The following is a 23,272-nucleotide window of genomic DNA, read 5'->3' as shown; positions in this document are numbered from 1 at the left end:
CAGAGGAACCTGGTGGACTACAGTCCGTGGAGTCGCAAAGAGTTGGACCCGACTCAGCAGCCAAGCTCAGCACAGAGGAGAGCCCACAGCGCCGGCAGAGGTTTTTGTGATCACCTCAGTTTGAAGTTTTCCAAAAGAAATGAATTTAGCAACTTACCTTTTCCTCATCTTTGCGGTATCTCAGATAACTCTACCTCAATGGATTACTTAAGAAATTATCTTTACTCATGGCATATTCTAATATCCATATCTACCAAAATGTAACATAATACATGTTTATGTGTGTATAGATGTGTATATGTGAGGAAGGGAAAGGCTACCCACTCCAGTATGCTTCCCTGGAGAGTCCCCATGGACAGAGGAGCCCGGTGGGCTGCAGTTCATGGGGTCGCACAGAGTGGGACATGACTCAGTGACTATGCACAGCACAGCACCTTCATAAATGTAAATTTTTTAGACTAAAGATGGACAGGATGTGGATAAGTAGGTAATACCCATGGTATCTAAGGTCACATGTTCAAACGTGAAGATCATAACTGAGTAAGGGAATTATATAAGCAGGTCTTCCATGTTCTGCAACCAATTTTAAAATATTGTGGGGGTGGTTTCCTCACACCCCCCACAAGCAATTCTTGGGACATCAGCTGGAGATGGCGTCAGATTCCATAGATTAAGAGTTCAGAGCTGCAAGACAGCACCGCCCCACCCCACCAGCCTCACCAGCCCACCCCACTTCCCCCTATACTTCAATCAGTCGCAAGCCCAGGCTGTTATATGCACGTCTCTCTGCCCAGGTATAAGCCAGAAGTTCCCAAGACCCCCTTCTCTGGGGGTCTAGAGTGGCTCATAGGCCTTAGAATACCTATTTAGTCCCTGGATTACTGATTTATTATAAAAGGATACAACACAGCAATAGCCAAGCAGAAGAGATGCATAGTGTGAGCTATGTGGGAAGGGGCGCCCACGCCCTCTCTAGGAATGCCTAGTTCCACAAATTTCCCTGTGTTCACCAATCTGGACGCTCTCTGAACTCAGTCTTTTTGTGGTTTTATGGAGGCTTCATTGCATAGACATAATTGATTAAATCATTAGCCATCGGAGAGTGATTCAACCTCCATCCTTCCCGCCCTCCCTGGGGACCAGGGGAATGGGTCTGAAAGCTCCAAGCCTCTAATCACACAGTTGATTCATCTGGTGGTCTGCCCCCATCATTATGTGACATGTTAGCATTCCAGAAGTAACTTCATTAATATAACAAATGTTAGGTTTATCACTCTCATCACATAAGAAATTTCAAAGACCTTAGGAGTCCTGTGCCAGAAAAGAGGACTATAAATCTAAATATATCTTCTTCGTTTTAAATCACAGCATCACAGCAGGTAAACAAACCATATACATATGAATCGTAGTAAAGCAAACACAATTCAATTACTTTTCGTTATTATTCCATACAGAGTATGTGTAGTCAAAAAAATTAAATTAAATCTCTAATGCTAGAAATTCCAGATAACAGATTCAGTTAAGAAAAAACTATATATTGGTTTTACTTAAAGGTCATAACTTTAAAAATATGCTGCCGAGTCTGAATAAAGAACATTTTACATCTATGGAGTTTAGAAATAAACCAACGTTCTTGTAATCACCATAGAGGATGTTTTGTTAATCTTATTGGCAGTAGCCATAGTGTTCTCAGTAATGTGTCTCCTTGTCTTTGCTTTCAGTCTTCATGTTAAGTTTTTAACAGAATTCGAGTAAGAGTGTACATAGCATTGGCCTCCCAGGAGGCTCAGTGGAAAAGAGTCTGCCTACCAATGCAGGACACGCAGATTCGATCCCTGGGGCTGAGAGATCCCCTGGAGAAGGAAATGGCAACCTACTCCAGTGTTCTTGCCTGGGAAATCCCAGGGACAGAGGAGGCTGGCAGGCTACAGTCCATGGAGTTGCGAAAGAGTTGGACAAAATGACTAAACAACAATGTGGAGAATATACCTTTGGCATCAAATTCCTTGGGTTTAGTTTTTGTCTCCATGTTACACTGTGTAACTAAAAATGTCCTTTAACCATTTCTCTGGCCTTAACTTTCCTAACTGATAAATGGGGTTGATAATATTGCCTAAGCAGGTTTGTTTGAAGAATCAATGAAAATACATGAAAACACTTAAGACAATGTCTGGCACAAAAAGTCACCCCATAAATCTACATTTTGTGTGTGTGTGTGACATCTGCTATTAACAAAAAGATGAAAATGGAATAATTCCTATTTTCCAGAAAGACAGATTTGAGCTCTTGGAGAGCAAAATACATTGCCAGCATGTCCCAAGATACTGAATAGAGGAAAGCAAATTTGGAGAAAAGTCTGAGTTAATACTGAACTATTATGCATAGCTCTATGGGAAATTTTCCTGATACAAAATAAGACAAATGAAGAGGCCTATGCTGAAAACAAGAGAGACAGAAAACATTCCTATTTCCTGTAATTATTTCAAGAGAGGAAAAGGCATTATGATGAACAGCAAGCTGAGGAAAATTACTTTTTATTTTAAAGATAATCCATTCGAGCCATGTTTTTGCTGGTTGGCATAATTCATTTGAAAAACTGATAGAAAATGCCGTGCTCCACATTCCAAAGAAACATTGTTTATGCACTTAAATCTTTTTCCAGTCCTAGAACTGAGTGATTTAGATACAGAAATATGCTATCGATGGCCAAAATTTTTCATAAATAAAGGCTCCTTTTTATTATTTCCATATTTTTCTTAAATATCTTTTGCCCACAAAGGTAATTCCTGCTGATTATAAAAATCAAACAATACATAAAGATTTAATTAAAAGATAGTTTAAGTTTTCCTCTTTTTTCTCCCCCAATATTACTCTATTGCAGTAATGAAGATCAATATTTTATTATGAAATCTCAATTCCTTTGTATAAGCTTATGAAAGCATTTGCAAACATAGATACATAGAGAATAGTCATACTTGGGTATGCATACTCACTGTATTTGCTTTTCTTTAGTTTCACTGATTTGTTTTTCAAAATTAGGATTTTATAGCGAATATGTTCCTCAAAATTTGTGGTATTGCTAGGTTAATGCACACTCAGATTTGAACATGCTATGCTATATTCTTAACTTTTTTTTAATACCAATCAGAGCTTCCAAATAACACAAAGTAAAGAATGTAATTTTACCAAACTGATACCACCTAGTCATAAGCAAAATTGTTTGATATTTAGAATGGAAAGTTTCTATCATTCTGGCTTTTAGAAATTTTGAAAATAGTGTGAAGGCCATTTTTAAGTTTTTCGCTCATAGAGGTCCATAAACTCAACAATGAATTACTAGATTTATCTTTTTGAGTCCTGAGAAGTAAGACGAATAGCAGACACGGGAAAAGATGCTGTTAGCTTTGAGAGTTCTGTTAGAACTCCTACTGAGCAATATAGAAATGTTACGTGTAGCACAAGTTAACCAAATGCTTTTGAATAACTTTAATATGCATTTCACTTATGCTATTTGCTAGAATATAGCATAAAATTTGGAGAAGGAAATCGCACCCCACTCCAGTACTCTTGCCTGGAAAATCCCATGGATGGAGGAGCCTGGTGGGCTGCAGTCCATGGGATCTCTAGGAATCAGACATGACTGAGCGACTTTACTTTCACTTTTCACTTTCATGCATTGGAGAAGGAAATGGCAACCCACTCCAGTGTTCTTGCCTGGAGAATCCCAGGGACGGGGGAGCCTGGTGGGCTGCCGTCTATGGGGTCGCACAGAGTCGGACACGACTGAAGTGACTTAGCAGCAGCATAAATTTCTAGGATAATAATAATCAAAATATAATTTTTAAAAAGATATTGATATTCAATTTTGAAACTTTTGCTTATTTAAATCTTTAAAATATATAAATTAAATACAATCTGACTCTATAGTATTGTATACATTTAAAATGTGGATAAAAATATCCACATAGGTTTTAGAAACAATGATTTTAAGTACTGGATTGTCAAGAAAACATGTAGAGGTAGACTGTAAAATCATATCCTCAAATTTGGGAACATACACACTACTAGAGACTTCCCTGATAGCTCAGCTGGTAAAGAATCCGCCTGCAATGCAGGAGACCCTGGTTGAATTACTGGGTCGGGAAGACCTGAGGGAGAAGGGAGAGGCTGCCCACTCCAGCATTCTTGGTCTTCCCCTGTGGCTCAGCTGGTAAAACATCCGCCTGCAATGTGTGAGACCTGGGTTCGATCCCTGGGTTGGGAATATTCACTGGAGAAGGGAAAGGCTTCCCACTCCATTATTTTAGCCTAGAGAATTCCATGGACTGTATAGTCCATTGGGTTGCAAAGAGTCAGACATGACTGAGAGACTTCAACTACAGCATTAGAATTTACTAATAATTAAGAGACATTAAAAGGTTTTAGACTACTAAGGCTAATTAAAATACTCTTTTGATAGTATGATCAAAATACTCTTTTGATCATTCTGATCTTGATTTAACATGAGATCTTTAAGTTTATATGTGAGAACACCAATACACAAATGCAAATTATTTCTACCATAAGCTATCTAAATCTGATGTTAGAATAATTGCATAGCATAAATAATATTTTCTAGGAAGTCATGCTTCTAAAACCATAGATTTGAATTTGTGTGTTACCTGCAAAATTAAACAGACCAGGATCATTCTGCTAAAGTATTCCAGAGTTAATGATACTCCACCTAGTAAAGACTATTGGTGTGGTTGCCTGGAGGTCTGTCATTAGCATTTTATGACTTAATGACTTAGGTTTTGACTTACTCACATTTCTTTTAATTCCCAAATGTGAAAAAAACAGTGCAGTAAATTCCATGATCATATTTGCTTTTAAAATAATGTTCTTTAGTAGCTTGCTCAGTATTACCTGATGACATCATTACAATAAACAGTTTAAAAGATTTTTGAAGCCTATTAGAAAAGTGACCCAAATTAATATGTGCCAAAGTAATGTCTAGTTTCTTGACTTTGGTTTCAGAGGGTTGATTTGACTTAACTTTAAAACTGAAATAATTTTGGGTCTGGTTCTAGTAGTATTGCGTGAAACAAACATATACTCTACTTCGAAGAATTCTGGAAACTGTTCCTAGATGATGACGGTGACCCTTTCCCCCTAGGTTAATGGTGCATGGTTATGTGACAGGAGGAATAAAATGATAAACTGTAGCACACTCCATTGCTGCTAGTCAAGTGCTTAGTTGCTATCATATCCTCCTCTACTACCCATTCTGGATGCAAAGCACATTCAGCTGGCAATCGCCTCTGCAGGCCTCAGTTACTGACTTATTGGGGAATGCCAGGCTGTCATCCTCTGTTATGAGCCCCCATCCTCCATGATTTTCCAAACCATATGTGCTCCACTTAGCTACTGATACACCTCCAGGACTGGGCAGCAGAGTAAAAGTGATATCAAGGTGAATCACCTAGATGTCAAGTAAATTTATTTCAACAAATTTAGCAATTTACACAATGGGGAAATGCCTAGAAAAATACTTATGACCAAAAGTAAGTCAAGAGGAAAAGTAATCTGAATACATACAACAACAAACAGAATTAGTATTTAGAAATCTTTTTCTCTCCTTCCAGTCAACATACATACAAAGAAATCCATGGTTAGATACAAGTAAGTGAGGAAATTTTATCAAATATGTAAAGAAGGAAATATTTCAGTTCATAAAATCTTTATAAAACAAAAACTAAACCACTTCTCATTCTATGAGGCCAGTATTATTTTGATTTTAAGGTTAGACTAAGACTTTTCAAGAAAGAAAGCTTATAGATGAAAAACTCTTGTGAAAATATATCCAACAATACTCATAAAGATTTTAAAAAGATTACACCAGCATAGAAATTATTCCACAGTTTAACCAAGTGGAGATCATCCTAGTAATTCAAGATTGGTTTAACATATAAAAGATCATGTAAAGGATGATCATGTAAAGGTTTAACCTGTAAAGGATCGTATTAATACAATAAAACATTCACACAAAATTTTCACCTTAGTGTTTAAAGAAAAAGCATTAGAACAAAATTTAAAGCAGGTTTTAATGAAAACTCTTAACATACAATGAGTAAGGACACTTTTGTATCCTGATAAAGACACCTGGAAGTCCGTGGCTAACATAGTGGTTAAGAGTGAAAGGCCAAATACTTTTCTCCTAACATTGGGAAGACTTTGCTTTCTTCACTTCTACTCGTAATTGTACTCGAGTTTCGAGAAATTAAAACAATACAGATTAGAAATAAAGTAAAATTGATTCATTTGTAAATACCTTAATCTCATGTGGAAAAGTCCATGGAACACACACACACACCCATACACACATACAATTAATAGATGTTTTAGTAATGCCACAGGATGCAAGATAAGCATATAAAATCTCTTTTTTATATACTTAGAAAAAAAGCTGTCAATAAAATTTAGAAGATAATTCTTTTAACAATAACGTGAAAAATAAGAACACACTGAAGTACAACTTTAGCAAAAATTATAAAATGTTGGTGAGAGAAATTTGAAAGTTAGAATATAAAATATAAATATAAATATAAATATAAATATGTAAATATAAAAATGTACCATGATGATGCATTAAAATACTCAATTTCAGCAGGATGATGAGTCTCTTTAAATTAATCTATAGTCTAAATCAAGCCATATTGAAATCAAGTAGGTTTCTTTTTCTTAGGCTATGTTATAATTTATGTCAAAATGCAGAAACTTACAATTATCAAGAAATTTGGGAAAGAAAAAATATGGCATGATTTGCAAATTTTATTTTAAAATTCATGATAAAGATGTAGTAATGAGGTATGATATTGGCCAGTAGTAGAGATATTAAAATTAGGGTCTAAAAATACTTTGCAACAAGAATACAGAATTAATTCAACTGGAGAATATTCTCCTCCACAAATAGGTAGGATCATTCGGATATCCACATGACAAAAAGAGACATTGTTCCTCACCTCAAATCATAATAGAGATTAGAAATAAAGTTCTAATTCCAATAGATAGTAATATTAAATATAAGAACTAAAACCACAAATCTTCTAGAATAAACACAGGAAAATATCTTTGAATCCTTGGATTTGGCCAAAAAGGTGTCATCAGACATGATCCAAAACACTTAAAAAGTAACTTGTGTGACTTTATCAGAATTAAAGTTTGTGCTTCAAAAACATCAATAAGATGGTGAAAAAGACAACAACTGGAAAATAGTATTTGCGATCACGTGTATGATAAAAGAGTTATATTCAGAATGTATAACACAAATTAATAAGTAGAGGACAAGAAACAATTAAAATAGACAAAAGAATAAAATAAACATCTTGAAAAAATCATCTATATCATTAATAGCACATAAAAAGATGCTTTAATTTATTAGGGAAATGCAAATTTAAATCACAGTGAGATACCAGTACACATTTCACTGTATTGGATATATATATTGACATATATACATGTATGAATATATATGTATATATATTTGCATACACACACAAATAAGCATTCCATCTGCTTGTGCAGGTGTGGAAAAATTGAAACGATCACACATCACAGGTATAATATAAAATGATAGTCATTTTTGGAATTTGGTTTGTGTAGAGAGGCGCAATCAAGAAAGAAATTTTAGGGCTGATGAAAATCTTCTAACACTAAGCTGAGCTGAAGGTCATGTGAACCTATGTTTACTTAAAATACTGAAGTGTACAGTTATAGTTGGTGAAATATTTCTCTATAAAGCTGTTAGAAAGTTAGGTGTGCATATTATAAATCTTTAAAATCTGCTTTTTACTTTGTGCAAATATGTGCTAACCTATGTACATCTAAACATATTTAAATTTTCAGAAAATAAAATTAAGACTTGTTAGAACAATCAAGAGTAGAGCAAGGAAGACAAATTTAAAGTGAATTTATGTGCAAAGTGTCAGCTATTGAAAACTATAAAGCTGTATAATATTCCAAGAGATCATCACTATTTTCCTTGATGCTAAACCTTTTTTTTTTTTTTTTTGCTATTGAATTAGTTTACTGGTGATTGTAAATATGAGAAAAATGGCTGATGTAATACAGAAATGTGATATAGTGGCACAAAGATATTCCACTAACTCATGTAATTCAAGAACAGGAACTCCAGGAGTAAGCACTGTGGAAGAATCAAATATTCCCCTCCTGCTTCATTTTTAAAAAATTTTCCTTTTCATTTTCATCCCCACCATTTTTTAAAATTTCTTCACCACCAATGACTATTTTATTCTACTTCCTTACTACACAACAGGTTTATTATTTACACACATGCCCAAAACTGTCTTCCAATAGCACTTGAGTTAATATGTGATGAGCCACCTAGATGACTCCTGAATTGATACAGACTCTGTCGAAGACCATCCTCTCTGAGAAAGTACGTAAGAGTCCACTGTTGGGTTAAATAACTGAACTAAAATGATAAATTACAGCTCAGAGGAGGAGGGAGTGAAGTTTCTCATGTTTGAACAAAGCTGCTCTCAGTGAAACCACAGAGATGTGGGTGGGAGGTCTGATCACAAAGTAAAGGTGGGAGACAAGCTATCTGTTAAATAACTAACATTGCAATATTTTTAGATATTTCTCTAAAAGACAGGATTTCATCTCAGGAGGATACGAAGAATATTGTAAAAACTAATAGGAAACACCTGGAAACTCCCACAAAAGAGCACAATTATCTCAGGAAGAAAATGTTTCTTATTGTTGTTTATTTATCAAAGAAATTACAGAAATATTTACACAAGAGCAGTAATTTTCTTACTTAAATGAGATCCGGTCCTAATAATGAACATTGTTGGCATTAATATTGGCTTAAATATGCACAACTGGTTTCTATGAGGGGTCCCTTGTATAACTTCATACTTAATAAGAACTTGGAGATGAAATGAAACTTCACAATTAAGTTTTTGAGGTAAAGATATGTGAAGGGGCAAAATTAGAAGTCAGGAAAATGTACAAATGTCTGTAATATAAACAGATCCATAGATAAGTCCGATTTGTGACAAAGGTTCTAAGTAAACTATTTATTAAATCTTATTATTTTATTTAGTAGCTAAGTAATGTTACTGTTTCTGACATATCTGGGGTAGTAATAAAAAGCTTTTGTTGATTCTTTTTAGTGTTCTGACAGCACCCTTAATAGAACTGTGAGCTCAGCAACTGTGAGCTCAGCAACTTTAGTTTAGTCTTTGCAATTTATACAAATGCTGAAGCCTTCATTTCAAAGGAAAGGGCTCCCTTGGGGAATTCACAGATGCCAAAACATGCCATTTGGGATGGATAGATTATACTTTCATGCTGAAGAAGTCCAGAAACTTCTCTCCAACATAATTTCCATTCCCAAATCCTGACCCTTTCCTGGACATAAGATATTTATGGAAGGCATCCCCACTAATTAGCAGCCTTATGTCAGCAATCAGAATAAGGGGCGGAGGAGAAATAGCAGTGTGGTTGAGAATACTGTTCCCAGCAATAGTGAAACTTCTAATAGTGAAGTGAAAGTGGGGACTGCCTCAAAGGTATCTGCGAGAGACTGTTCTAGAAAATTGGAATGGGCAACACAAGATTTGTTTTAGAATTCATGTAGTCAAGATTTCTCAAATTGTGAAAGCCAAAAGCTTTAGAAATTCAAAAGTTCCAGAATGGCATCCTGTCACCTTTACTAGATTTTTTATTCATCAGAAAAAAGTCACTAACTCTTGTCTATACAAGTAGAATTATAAAAAGAAGGAAATTCCAGGGGTGTCAAGATTGCTTGGAAACTCGTCTGCTCAGAGCTATCCTTTTTCTTCCCTATTCTCTGAGAATAAAATCCAAAGATCTAGCCTTGACCTCCAGGAGGCTTTATGACCTTGCCTTCCTTCCTTCCACCTGCCACCTCTCTGACTACATCTTTCACTTCTTTCCTTCAGTAGCATCACTCTAGCCATTCCATCCCCTCTTTTCTTCAAACATTCCAATCAAGCTTCTACCACTAGAGTTCTTCCATTAAAATTTCTCTGCCCATAAATTCAAATTGTTATTTCTTTTAAGATTTTTCTCAAATACCTCCTTAGCATAGAAATTCTCCCTGACTGTTCAATAGAAAGTCAGCATTAATAGAAAGACCACAATCTCTCTCTACCTCACTTACATTGCTTAATTTTCTGGATTGACCCAACACCAAAATTACATTCTGCTTACACACTTCTTAGGAGTAAAAGCAACTTTCTACTCTTTAAATGTCATCCTGACTTCTTTCTTCCTCTAGTCCCACTTTCTTCATTTTGTCTTATATACTTTGCAATACTTCACTAATTATACTTTGCGTCAAATCGCTTTTCAGCCTAAAGTATCTAAATTGGTTCTGTTTTCCTGTCCAGACACTGACAGATGGAATCCCTGGTCTCCGGAATAGTTCCCTTTAATAGACTTTCAGTGATGGAAACTGCTGCTTTTGTCCTGATACTGTGGATGTACTGATAACCACATTGCCATTAGTGAGATAGTGGTAGCTCATAGTGCAAGAGTGGGAAACAAGGCACTGGATTATAACTTTTGTGGATTGAGATGAAGTACTCACTGGGAGAAGGTTTGTGGGCACCAAATGGGTACAAGCAAGTGCCACCGTCTGAGGCGTGACGGCCACTGTGCGGGTCCCAGTGAAGGCTCCTGGGAGCTCAGGGAAATGATCTATTAGCTAAGGATTTCAAAATCTCTGCACAAGACATGGTCTGGAAACTGGCCATTTGGCACAATGACCCTAAAAAATGAGAATGATATCGGTGTAAATGAGACCTCAAGTATCGACCCTTGAATAGGATGCAGGGATGTATTCGCAGGTGGCTCAGTGGTGAAGAATGTTCCTGTTAATGCCGGCGACATGGGTTAGGTCCCTGGGCCGGGAAGATCCCCTTGGGAAGGAAATGACGACCCCCGCAGTCTTCTTGCCTGGGAAGCCCCACGGACAGAGGCCCAGCCGGCTGCGGGCCACAGCGTTGCACAAAGCTGGACACGCTGAGGGACGTAACCGCAACAGGGACACTCCGAAATATCTGCTATGTTTTTCAACATTCCGGTTGACAGCTTAAGGTGAAAGGTGTCAGATTTGTGTTCTCCAAAGAAGATCTGGCTGCGGGACCAGGGCCAGGCTTGATCACCGCAGAGCTGTCGTGTGGCCGAGTTTGATGATGCGGGAGAGGAGAGAGAAAGCGCGCGATCGACATCAGAAGGGGTGGACAGTGCGCCCTGCTGGTCTGGGCGAGACCGTCATCAGAAGGGGTGGACAGTGCGCCCTGCTGGTCTGGGCGAGACCGTCATCAGAAGGGGTGGACAGTGCGCCCTGCTGGTCTGGGCGAGACCGTCATCAGAAGGGGTGGACAGTGCGCCCTGCTGGTCTGGGCGAGACAGTCATCAGAAGGGGTGGACAGTGCGTCCTGCTGGTCTGGGCGAGGGCGCCGTGTAGCTCCCACCGGCTGTCGCTGTGAATCAAAAGCGCCTCTCGAGGTTGTCCTGGTCTCGCCTGACCCACTCCCACAACACACACCTTAAGATGACAGGATCAGTCAGAAGATCCTCAAGGAGAAACATGTCCCCGAGCAGGATACATTGCCGTCATATAATCCTTAGTACAGAGTTTAAGGGAAAACGTAATCTGGAGCAAGAGGAGTCGTTTTGTTGGGTGATCATCAGCTCTGGGCTTAAAAAAAAAAAAGAAAAAAAAGTTTGTCCTTTTCTCCTTCTGGAGAGCCCCAGACCCCTCTCTCCTCCGTGGGGACCCCGGACTTCTTAGCAACCTACCTAGGAACTGACTCTCTCGCGTTCGAACGATGAAGCCAAGAAATGAGCAAACGTTCCGCATTATTGCTTTCAACGAAATTGAATCAAACATGCGTCAGCCGATAGACCACTAAGGTAATTTTTGAGGATAGGGCATTGTGATTATTGGCATCAAACTCAAAGGAGGCTTAAAAATTGGGTAAACTTCAATTACAAAAATACATTTTCACTTGTTTATTTATGTAAGCAAAGTATATGATCAATTACACGTATAGAACAATAACAGAAAATAAGTGTAGGTCCCAACTTTATTCTAAAAATAAGCAATTTTGATTATGGACATAATAGATTTTAATAGATAAATTAACATTTTGATATTTTCACTGTTTATAATGGTTTGTTATTTACCAACAACTTTAAATCCATTTATGTTGCTTTGATCAAGTATGTACTAAGGATCGTGTGATAATTAAAATGGAAATATGCAATCCTTAGAGCATACATGTTCAATGAAATTTCTTAATATTATGCAGCATTGTGCTGCAAAGAAGTATGATAAGGTGATTGCTAAACTTTTTTCATCACAAAATATGTTACATAAGAAAAAATAGAAATTTGGAATGTCTATATAGGAATACATACATTTTTCATAGTAATAATGACATTTTTATTATTAAATAAGTTGATCACAAAACTATTCATTGATGTAGATATTAAATCTACATAACATCTCCATTCTAATGAATATCTTAAAAGGCTTTTTAAATTAATATGTTCCTTATACTGTAAGTTACATACTTTGAAACTTTTAAGTACATAATAACTAGTTTAACTGTCAATGTAAAAATGGTGAATAGATATATGGTTTGAAAATACTTGAGTTGTGTTTTATCAAGGATTTTAAACAACATAAATTGATGTTTATTGTGTGCAATTTATTCGATGGGAATGTAGAAAAGAAGCTTGAGATGATTAATTTGAAGTCTGTCAAAAGTAGGAGGAAGCACTAGAATGATATATAAACAGGAGGTAGAAAGAAGGAAGCTAATTCTAAGAACCTTAGTGTATAGTAATGTATGAAAAACTTAAAAGCCTACTGTTTCCAGTAGGTCAGCACAGTTAGAACTGGGAATGCATGTAACTGTACAATTTTTATTTTCTTCTTTTTTAAAATATGTATATGAAAACCCAAATTTTTATATACATACCAAAGAATACCTACATATAAAAATAATCCTTATTAAAATAGTACTTCAAAATATACTTACTGATTCATCTTAAACTTAAAAGACTTAAAACTCATCTTTCTGTTGATCACAGGACAAACCATGCATTATTATTTATATCATCTGATGAAAACATCCCAATGTGGATGTACTCTAATTTTACACAGAGCAATGCCTCCCTGTGTGGTACCATAGTTGAAAATGGTCATTCTCACTGTTAGTGACTTTATGATGAAATGATTATAAAACCAAAATTGTGTGTATTCAAAAGGCAGCAAAGTAGCTGTTTAAAAGAAATAATAAAGTGATGTTAAATTAGGGACAGGTAATGATTCTTGGGCTTCCCTCCTAGCTCAGTCCATAAAGAATCTGCCTGCAATGCAGGAGGCCCAGGTTCGATTTCTAGGTGGGGAAAATCCCCTGGAGGAGGGCATGGCAACCCAGTCCAGTATTCTTGCCTGGAGAATCCCATGGACAGAGGAGCCTGGTGGGCTACAGTCTACGGGGTCGCAAGAGTTGGACACGACTTAGCGACTAAACCACCACCACCAATGATTCTAGGTAAGAATAAACATCATCAACATCCTAGAAGTCAGCAAACTAACATGGACATGGACTGAATTAAATTCAGCTGACCATTATATCTACTACTGTGGGCAAGAATCCCATAGAAGAAACAAAATAGCCCTCATAATCAACAAAAGAGTCTGAAATAACAGTACTTGGGTGCAACCTCAAAAATGACAGAATGCCCTCAGTTTGTTTCCAAGGCAAGCCATTCAACATCACATTAATCCAAGTCAGTGCCCCTGCCACTGATGCCAAAGAAGCTGAAGTTGATCAGTTCTATGAAGACCTAGAAGACCTCCTAGAACTAACACCTAAAACAGATGTTCTGTTTATCATCAGGGATTGGAAAGCATAAGTAGGAAGTCAAGAAGTACCTGGAATAACAGGCAAGCTCAGCCTTGGAGAACACAATGAAGCAGGGTGGAGACTGAATTCTCCCAAGAGAAAGCAGTAGTCATAGCAAATACATTTCTTCAACAACACAAGGGACGACCTTACACATGGACGTCAACTAACCGTCAATACAGAAATCAAATTGATGGTATTCTTTGTAGCCAAAGATGGAGAAATTGTATCCAGTCAGCAAAAATAAGACCTGGCACTGACTGTGGCTCAGATCATTAGCTTCTCACAGCAAAATTCAGGCTTAAACTAAAGAAAACTGGGAAAAACACTAGGCCAGCCAAGTCTGACTTAAATCAAATCCCGTATGAATTTGCAGTGGAGGTGATGAACAGATTCAAGGTACTAGGTCTAGTTAACAGTGTACTTGAAGAACTATGGACGGATGTCCGTAATATTGTACACGAGGCGGCAATAAAACCATCCCAAAGGAAAAACAAGAAGGCAAAGTGGTTGTCTGAGGAGGCTTTACAAATAGCACAAAAATGAATTGAAGTGAAAAGCAAGGGAGAGAGGGAAAGATAAATCCAATTAATGAAGAGTTCCAGAGAATAGCTAGAAGAGACAAGAAGGGCTTCTTCAATGAATGGTGCTTAATAATACAGGAAAACAACAGAAGGGGAAAGACTAGAGAGCTCTTCAGGGAAACTGGGAACATCAAGGGGGTCCAAAGACGGGCACAATAAAGGATAAAAATGGTAGAGACCTAGTAGACACTAGAGAGATCAAGACAACAGGGAAGAACTGTATAAAGAAGGTCTCAATGAACCAGATTGCTACAATGGTGATGTTAGTCACCCAGAGTCAGTCATTCTGGACTAAGAAGTCAAGTGGGCCTTAAGAAGCATTACTTTAATAAAGCTAGTGGATGTGATGAAATTCCAGCAAAACTCTTCAGATTCTTAAAGGGTGATGCCATCAAGGTTTGCATTCATTATGTGAGCAAAGCTGGAAGACCCATCAGTGGCCCCAAGACTGGAAAAGGTCAATCCTCATCCCAATTTCCAAGAACGGTAGTAACAAAAAATGTGCTAACCCTCAGACAATTGAACTCATCTCCTATGCCAGTAAGGTCATGCTTAAAATCTCGCATGCTAGGCTTCAGATTTACGCAAACCAAGAACTTCCAGATGTCCTAGATGGGTTTAGAAAAGGAAGAGGAACTAGTGATCAAATTGCCAACATTCACTGGATTACAGAGAAAGCAAGAGGATTTCAGAAAAACACCCATCTTTGTTTCATTGACTACACTAAAGCCATGGACTGTGTGGATCTTGACCAAGTGTGGAAAGCTCTTAGAGAGATGGGAATACCAGACCATCTTACCTGTCTCCTAAGAAACCTGTATGCAGGTCAAGAAGCATCAGTTAGAACCTGGTATGGAAGAACTGACTGGTTCAGGATAGAGAAAGGAGTATGACAGGGCTGTCTGTGGTCACCCTGTTTGTTTAACCTACACATGGAGCCCACCATGAGAAATGCCGGGCTGAATGAGTTACAAGCTGGAATCAAGATAGGCGGGAGAAACACTAACAACCTCAGATATGTGGATGATAACACTCTAATGGCAGAAAGTGAAGTGGAACTAAAGAGCGTCTTGATGAGGGTGAAGGAGGAGAGTGAAAGAGCTGGTTTAAGCCTGAATATAAAAGAAAACTACAGTCGTGGCATCTAGCCCCATTACTGCATGCCGCATAGAAGGGGAAAATGTAGAAGCAGTGACAGATTTCCTCTTCTTGGACTCCAAAACCACTGCGGATGGTGACTGCAGCCATGAAATCAGAAGACATTTGCTTCTTGGCAGGAAAGTGATGACAAAACTAGACAGTGTGTTGAAAAGCAGAGACATCACTCTGCTGACAAAGTTCCATATAGTCAAGGCTATAGTCTTCCCAGTGGTCAAGTAAGGGTGTGAGAGCTGGATCGTAAAGAAGGAAGAGCACCAAAGAAATGATTCCTTCCAACTACGGGGCTAGAGAAGACTCCTGAAAGTCCCCTGGACAGCAAGGGGATCAAACCAGTCAATCTTAAGGAAGATCAACCCTGAATATTCACTGGAAGGACTGATGCTGAAGCTGAAGCTTCAATATTTTGGTCTTCTGATTCAAGCAGATGATTTGTTAGAAAAGTCCCTGATTCTGGGAAAGATTGAGGACAGAGAGAGAAGAGGGTGTCAGAGGATGTGATGGCTGGACAGCATCATTAATGCAATGGACTTGAACTTGGGCAAACTCCGGGAGATGGTGAGGGACAGGGAGGCCTGGCATGCTGCAGTCCATGGGGTCAAGAAGGGTTGGACCCTACTGGGTGACTGAACAACAAAAATGATTCCTGGAGAATCCCACCAAAAGAGGAACCTGGTGGGCTACATTCCATAGGGTCACAAGGAGTTGGACATGACTGAAGTGACTTCACACGTACACACACAATAATTGAAAAGCAAATAACGATGAAGAAATAAGATTTTTTGCAATTTTATTTGGAATGAAAGAGACCTTGCCCATTTGTTGGTTTTAAAAATATACGATATGTGTGTAATATTTCTTTTTTGAAGCCGCATTATAATGCAGTGCATCGTTTATTTTTTGACCGCACTGGGCCCCGGTTGCTGTGGGCAGGTTTCTCTGGCTGCGGGAAGCAGGGGCTGTTCTTCCTCTAGGCTCACGGCTTCTCACTGTGGTGGCCGAGGAGCTCACGCTCGGGGCATCTGGACTTGAGTAGTTGCAGCAAGCAAACTTGGTGGTTTTAGTGCTCAGGCTCTGGGGGGGGGGGGTTAGCAGCTGTGGCCCCCCAGCTTAGTCGATCCACCACATGTGGTATCTTTCCGGACCAGTCATCTCGTCCTGTCCCCTGCACTGGCCAGCTGATTCTTATCCACTGGACCACCAGGGTCCAGACCACCAACAATATGTCTATATCCTTTCAATTCTTCATACAAATAATTCTAAACAGCTTAGCTTAAATTCTAGGTACACTGTTTATCAATTGGACCTCATCTATTTAATGATTTAAGTTCTCACTAATAAATATAAGATTTGATTTAAAAATCCATGCAGACAGAATATGGATCAACTCTCACACAAGCTTCAGGTTTGGTTAGAAATGGAAAGATTATCCTCATCATGAAAGTGAGATGCATGAAATAAGTAGAAAGTCAAGAGGCAAAATGGCAGATTGAAGTTGATAACAATTGCTAGCAAAATCACCAAGTAGTCAAGGGATAGCCAAGCTAATCCTACTCAGATAAGCTCAACCACACTAGGTTTGGACATGATCAAGGACCATCGGCAAGAATCAATGCGAGGGTTTGGTTTGCTTGTTTTGGCTATTAGTATTTTTTTTTTAACCAGACTCTAACTAGCTGTTCTCTGGGAGCAAATAAAATCAAGGAGAGTAAAAACATTTTTGGTTGGCATATTGCCGTTGTGCAGGAGTGGAACCTGAAGAGTGAAATACGTGGGAAATGAGGGGAAGGGCTTACAATAAAGAGAGGGATGTGGAGGGCAGCTCAAGATGAGCAAATGAACAAAACAAATTCTGAGCAATGGTGCAAGGAGGCATGTATGTACCTGGGGATACAATTAGCATTAGATAGCAAGGTGATTTATACCTTAACCAACATTGTACATGGCAAATAGATGAAGATAAAGGGGAAACCATGACAGATTTTATTTTCTTTGGCTGCAAGATCACTACAGATAGTGACTGCAGCCATGAAATTAAAAGACACTTGCTCCTTAGAAGAAAAGCTATGACAAGCCTAGATAGTGTATTAAAAGGCAGATATATCACTTTGCTGACAAAGGTCCGTATAGTCAAAGCTATGGTTTTTTCAGTAGTCATGTATGGATGTGAGAGTTGGACCATAAAGAAGGCAGAGCACCAAAGAATTGATGCTTTGAACTGTGGTGTTGGAGAAGACTCTTGAGAGTCCCTTGGACTGCAAGGAGATTCAACCAGTCCATCCTAAAGGAGGTCAACCCTGAATACATTGCAAGAACTGACACTGAAGCTAAAGCTCCAAAACTTTGGCTACTGGATACAAAGAGCTGACTCATTGGAAAAGATGCTCATGCTGGGAAAGATTGAAGGCAGGAGGAAAAGGGGATGACAGAGAATGAGATGACTGGATGGCATCACTGATTTAGTGGACATGGGTTTGAGCAAATTCCAGGAGATGGTGAAGAACAGGGAAGGCTGGCATGATGCTTTCCCTGGGGTCACAAATGGTTGGGCATGACTTAGCAACTCAACAACAGCCAAAATATTGTATGGAGTCAATTCTAGAAATTCACTGTGAAAGTGGAAGTCACTCAGTCATGTCCGACTCTTTACAAACCCATGGACTATACAGTCCATAGAATTCTCCAGGCCAGAATACTGGAGTGGGTAGCCTTTCCCTTCTCCAGGGGATCTTCCTGACCCAGGAATCAAACCGGGGTCTCCTGCATTGCAGGTGGATTCTTTACCAACTGAGCTATCAGAGAAATTCACTGCAGGCATGTTATAAGAGATCAAGGAAAGAGACAGTGAGCCTTCCCATCCATAAGAACGGTTTCTAATCTCCGTCTCCCAAGTTATCCCACATTCCGAATTCTCTGTTTCATTAAAGCATTAGGCAGATTTAAAGTCTGCTTTCAAATTTTCCTGATACATATTCATTAATTTCAAAGTGAGGCTAACTTTACAAAATTGTGTCCAGAAGAAAATAGGATTTTGAGTAGAGAAATACTCAAATCTACATAGAATAACATTCAAATTGCTTTTTTTTAATAGATATACTGATATACTCTTGTATACAGAAAATATGAAAAGTCAGTTTCTAAGTCCATGCAAATATAGCGTTTAATTAATTAATTATTATCACCAAGAAAAAATAATTTAACTGTACTACTTTTTCAATAATGGCATTTTATTTCCATGAAGAACCTAACCAGGTAGTTAGTATATGACAAATAATTACACTGCAAATGACAAATTTATATTATTGAAAATATAGTCTTATTCAAACTGATGATTTTTAGGTGAAAATTCTATATTATGTTACTGACCATAAGAATATTCTTGCTTCTTTTCAATTCTTAGGTTTAACAAATGCCACGAAATAGTGTAAATTTACCCTAAAGCCATATACTATTACCACTACCAAACTTCTTCTATGCTAATAGAAATGAAGCACGGCGGGTGTCGCATTATTAAGTTTTGAATTGCAAATGCCCTCACGTGTCCGTCTTACAAAGGTTCGCTCGGTACTCCATGAGGCAAGCAGTCCTGCCTGTCAGCTTACCTTACAGATCTAGGAGTAATGAGCACATCAGATGCCGACCTCGAGCGATACTCCTTCCGGTTTGCTCCCTTTCCCAGCAGACTTGGGTTCTGCCCCATTACACCCCATGCATTGCTTCATCTCATGCATTTCTCAAAAAACGGAGATGCGGGGAGAGGGAGAAATTAAAAAAAAATGATGGATTTTCCAGTAATAGGACAATTGCTTTCAATAAAGCCCACATATGTTGAAAAGCAAAATCCATGGAAACTCCTTAAATAAGAGATGGAGCCCATCGGTTTTTCTAGACTTCTGTGATCCTAATATTCATTTACTCTGCTCGTTTCTAATCTAATCCCCAAGATTAAAAGAGCTGGTGGCCCAGACTAATAATTTTTGTCTCTTCGTTTTATGTCTGCAGCTGCTTTCTTGAACTGGGAAAGTCAGCCTTACTACAAAAATAAATACACCACATGAAAATAATTTTGAGAATTATTAAATCAAAGACACTTCCTGCATCAGTTTCTTGAAAATGTTATTAAAATCTTTAAGTACAAGTGTTTCTTCCTCATGATATATGTGTTTACTAGTCTTTAGGAGCTAAAATATTCAGTTCTGCCTTTTCCCTGTTGTTATCCTCTCTGTTTTCATTATTCATTATTTTCCTTGCCTTATTGTTTGTCCCTATGATTCATGATTACCTTCCAGGAGTAGAGTGTATTAGAAGCCAATAAAATTGTATGATCCAACTCATAAGTAACATAAATCATAAAAAAGAATACAGTAGCATCGATGAATTTTTGCCTTTTGGTTTTATTCCTCAATACTTCATGTTAAATTCCTTATCTGCTTTCAATTTTCATAAAATACTGAATCCAGTGTTAGTTCTAGCACATCAGAAAAAAAAAAACTTAGTTCATAGAAAACAACTTCTTATTTTCAAGCAAAATATCCTGAAGACACTACAATTATTAACACTATAATGCACAACTTGGTTGTTTTGAACTATATATTGTTTTGACTTTTAAATAGATATATGAACTTTATTTAATTTTTTAACTTTAAATATTGATTTTTATTTTTGTATAATTCAATAAACATTGTTTTAAGTATATGTATTATAGTCATGAACATAAGTGTGATAAATCCACATAAAACATATTAGGTCCAACTTTGCTTTACAGAAAAGATAGATCCGAAAAATGAAAAAGCAATCAATCTAAGTGATTGAAGCTCCAGTATTTTGGTCATCTGATGCAAGCAGATGACTCATTGGAAAAGTCCCGATGCTGGGAAAGACTGAGGGCAGAAGGAGAAGAGGGTGTCAGAGGATGAGATGTCTGGACAGTGTCACCAATACGATGACCTTAGGCAAACTTCAGGAGATGGTGAAGGACAGGGAGGCCTGACGTGCTGCAGTCCATGCGGTCCCAAAGTTCAGACATGGCTGGTGACTGAGCCGCAGCTACTGAAAGGTTCTTTTCCTGGTCCAAAATCATACAGGCTGGATTTAGATTCAGCTCTCCTGTCTGATTGAACCATTCATGCATTGTCGTTGTAAGCAGGGTCCGTGGCTTCTGCTTACTCAGTGCTGACAGCGGTCATGAAGGACGACAGGGCCCGCCCTGGCGGAGTCGCTGAGTCACACTGTGACCCATCCTACAGTCATCCCTATCAGACTGTGAGGCCAGAGGCCACTGCAGCAATCAGCTCAGTCGCTCAGTCGCGTCCGACTCTGTGACCCCATGGGCTGCAGCACGCCAGGCCTCCCTGTCCATCTCCAATTCCTGGAGTTCATTCAAACTCGTGTCCATTGAGTTGTGATGCCATCCAGCCACCTTATCCTCTATTGTCCCCTTTTCTCCCCTCCTTCAATCTTTCCTAGCAATATTGCTATTGCAGCAATAGCAGAGTAAAAAAAAGAAAAACAAAAATGTGTATGCATGTATGTATGTATGTATGTATTTGTATGCATGCTTGGGTGTTAAGTCCCGTCAGTCATGTCTAATTCTGTGCAACCATATGGACTGTAGCCCACCAGGCTCCTCTGGCCATGGGAATCTCCAGGCTAGAGTACTGGAGTGGGTTGCCATGTCCTTCTCCAGGGGATCTTCCTGATCCAGGGATTGAGCCCACATCGCTCATGTTTCCTGAGCTGGCAGGCAGGTTCTTTACCATAAGCACCATTGGGAAGCCCGTGTATGTATAGATGTGTGTATAGATATAATTGTGTAGGTATATATATATATAACTAAAACACACACATGTATAGATAGATGATTCAAAAATCAGGAGTGGATGATAAAGTGGGAAGAAACAGGCTATTTAAAACTGAAGTCATAATTGTTCAGAAGTTAAACAGATGGATCTCTGATGGTGGGCAACAGCAGAAAGGGATTATGGGTGACTCTGCTCTGGGCTAGCTGCTTTCCAAGTCACCTGCCTCAGAGGAGAGTCTGACATTAGATGCTGAGCCAGGGTAATGCTGGCAGCCTGCACAAGAATATAATTATAATTATCTAAAAGCAAACGAACCAAACCCAACTGACAATGGTTCCCTATAGCTTTCAAGGTAAAGCTTTGAATCCTTAAAGTTGGTCAAATATATATGGTGTATGTTCCTTCACTTTCTTCCTCACTCTCTACTTTCATTGGACTCTCCCCTGAACACCTCATTTCCATCAATAATGTGCTATTTATGATTTGTATTGAACTTTCTCTTATTTCCTAGCATGCGCATGGGCTTTTCTTTTCCCTCTGACCTTCCACAGAGTTTGGTTATACCCTTCAGATATTTTCCTTTGGAAATGTATTTTATATGTATTTCAACAGTGGATTATATTTACCCATTTGTTGTATGGCATCTCCACTAGACTGCTTTTCATTCTATCACTTTTCCCCATCATTTAGTACAGTTCTGGAATATGATAGGCACTTGTATATATATGAAATGGTGAAGACTAAGTAGATAGGAAGTCACAAAGTGCACAAGATATTGACAATATGAGAGACTTTCTTCTTGAATGCTTGTCTCTGAAACCAAGATGAATAAAAGACGTCTGTGACAGTATGGCATTTCTGCTAGAAGATAGCTTTCAACATTGCAGAAAGACAACAATTGTTGATAGGTTAATAATCAGATTCATATCCGGAATCCAACAGCAGTGGATTGCATAGAGTCTCTAGCTTCCGGAGAACAGTAACATGCTTTATCCAGCACACCCAATCTTTTTGTTTCTAGCTCCCATGAATCTATGGACATAATCAAGCTCTTTTATATTAGGAACTTTACAACACTTTTGAGAACGGATTCTGCAGATTTAATATTTGTCCTATTAGCTATCTTATGTATTTTGTACTTAATACAGTAATAATTTTTCTACATTTCAGATCTGACTAAACTATCAAATACATTAGACATTCCTTGCATCTTTCCATAGATAAATAAAAACAGAACAAACAAACAAACAAAACAACTCAACCAAATGCCAAATGGAAAAGTTATCTCTTGGAGTGTTGTGAGTTGGAAATATGATACGTAACTACAGAATAACTAAATCCAGAATTCTAAGGGATCATAGACCAACAGCAAGTACTTTGTAAGAGTTGGCTTAAACACAAGCTAAAAAATGACTTAAAGATTTTAAACTTTAGGCTCATTTCCTCTTTCTTCTACCCAAGAGAGAACAGAGTACATTGGGAAAACTCTTAAAGAGTGACAAAAGAGAGCATTGGGTTGGTGCAAAAGTAATCGCGGTTTTGGTCCGTGAATTTTTTTTTTTTTTTTTTTTTTTGGTCCGTGAATTTTAAATCATCATAACTAGACTCACGGAGAAGGCAGTGGCAACCCACTCCAGTGCTCTTGCCTGGAAAATCCGGTGGACAGAGGAACCTGGTGGGCTGCAGTCCATGGGGTCGCTGGGAGTCGGACACGAGTGAAGCGACTTAGCAGCAGCAGCAACTAGACTCAAGGACACAACTAGACTCAAGG

Source organism: Odocoileus virginianus, chromosome 15 (assembly GCF_023699985.2).
Source record: "Odocoileus virginianus isolate 20LAN1187 ecotype Illinois chromosome 15, Ovbor_1.2, whole genome shotgun sequence".
NCBI lineage: Eukaryota > Metazoa > Chordata > Mammalia > Artiodactyla > Cervidae > Odocoileus > Odocoileus virginianus.
The sequence above is the reverse complement of the archived record's forward strand: the minus strand, read 5'-3'. Positions refer to the sequence as shown.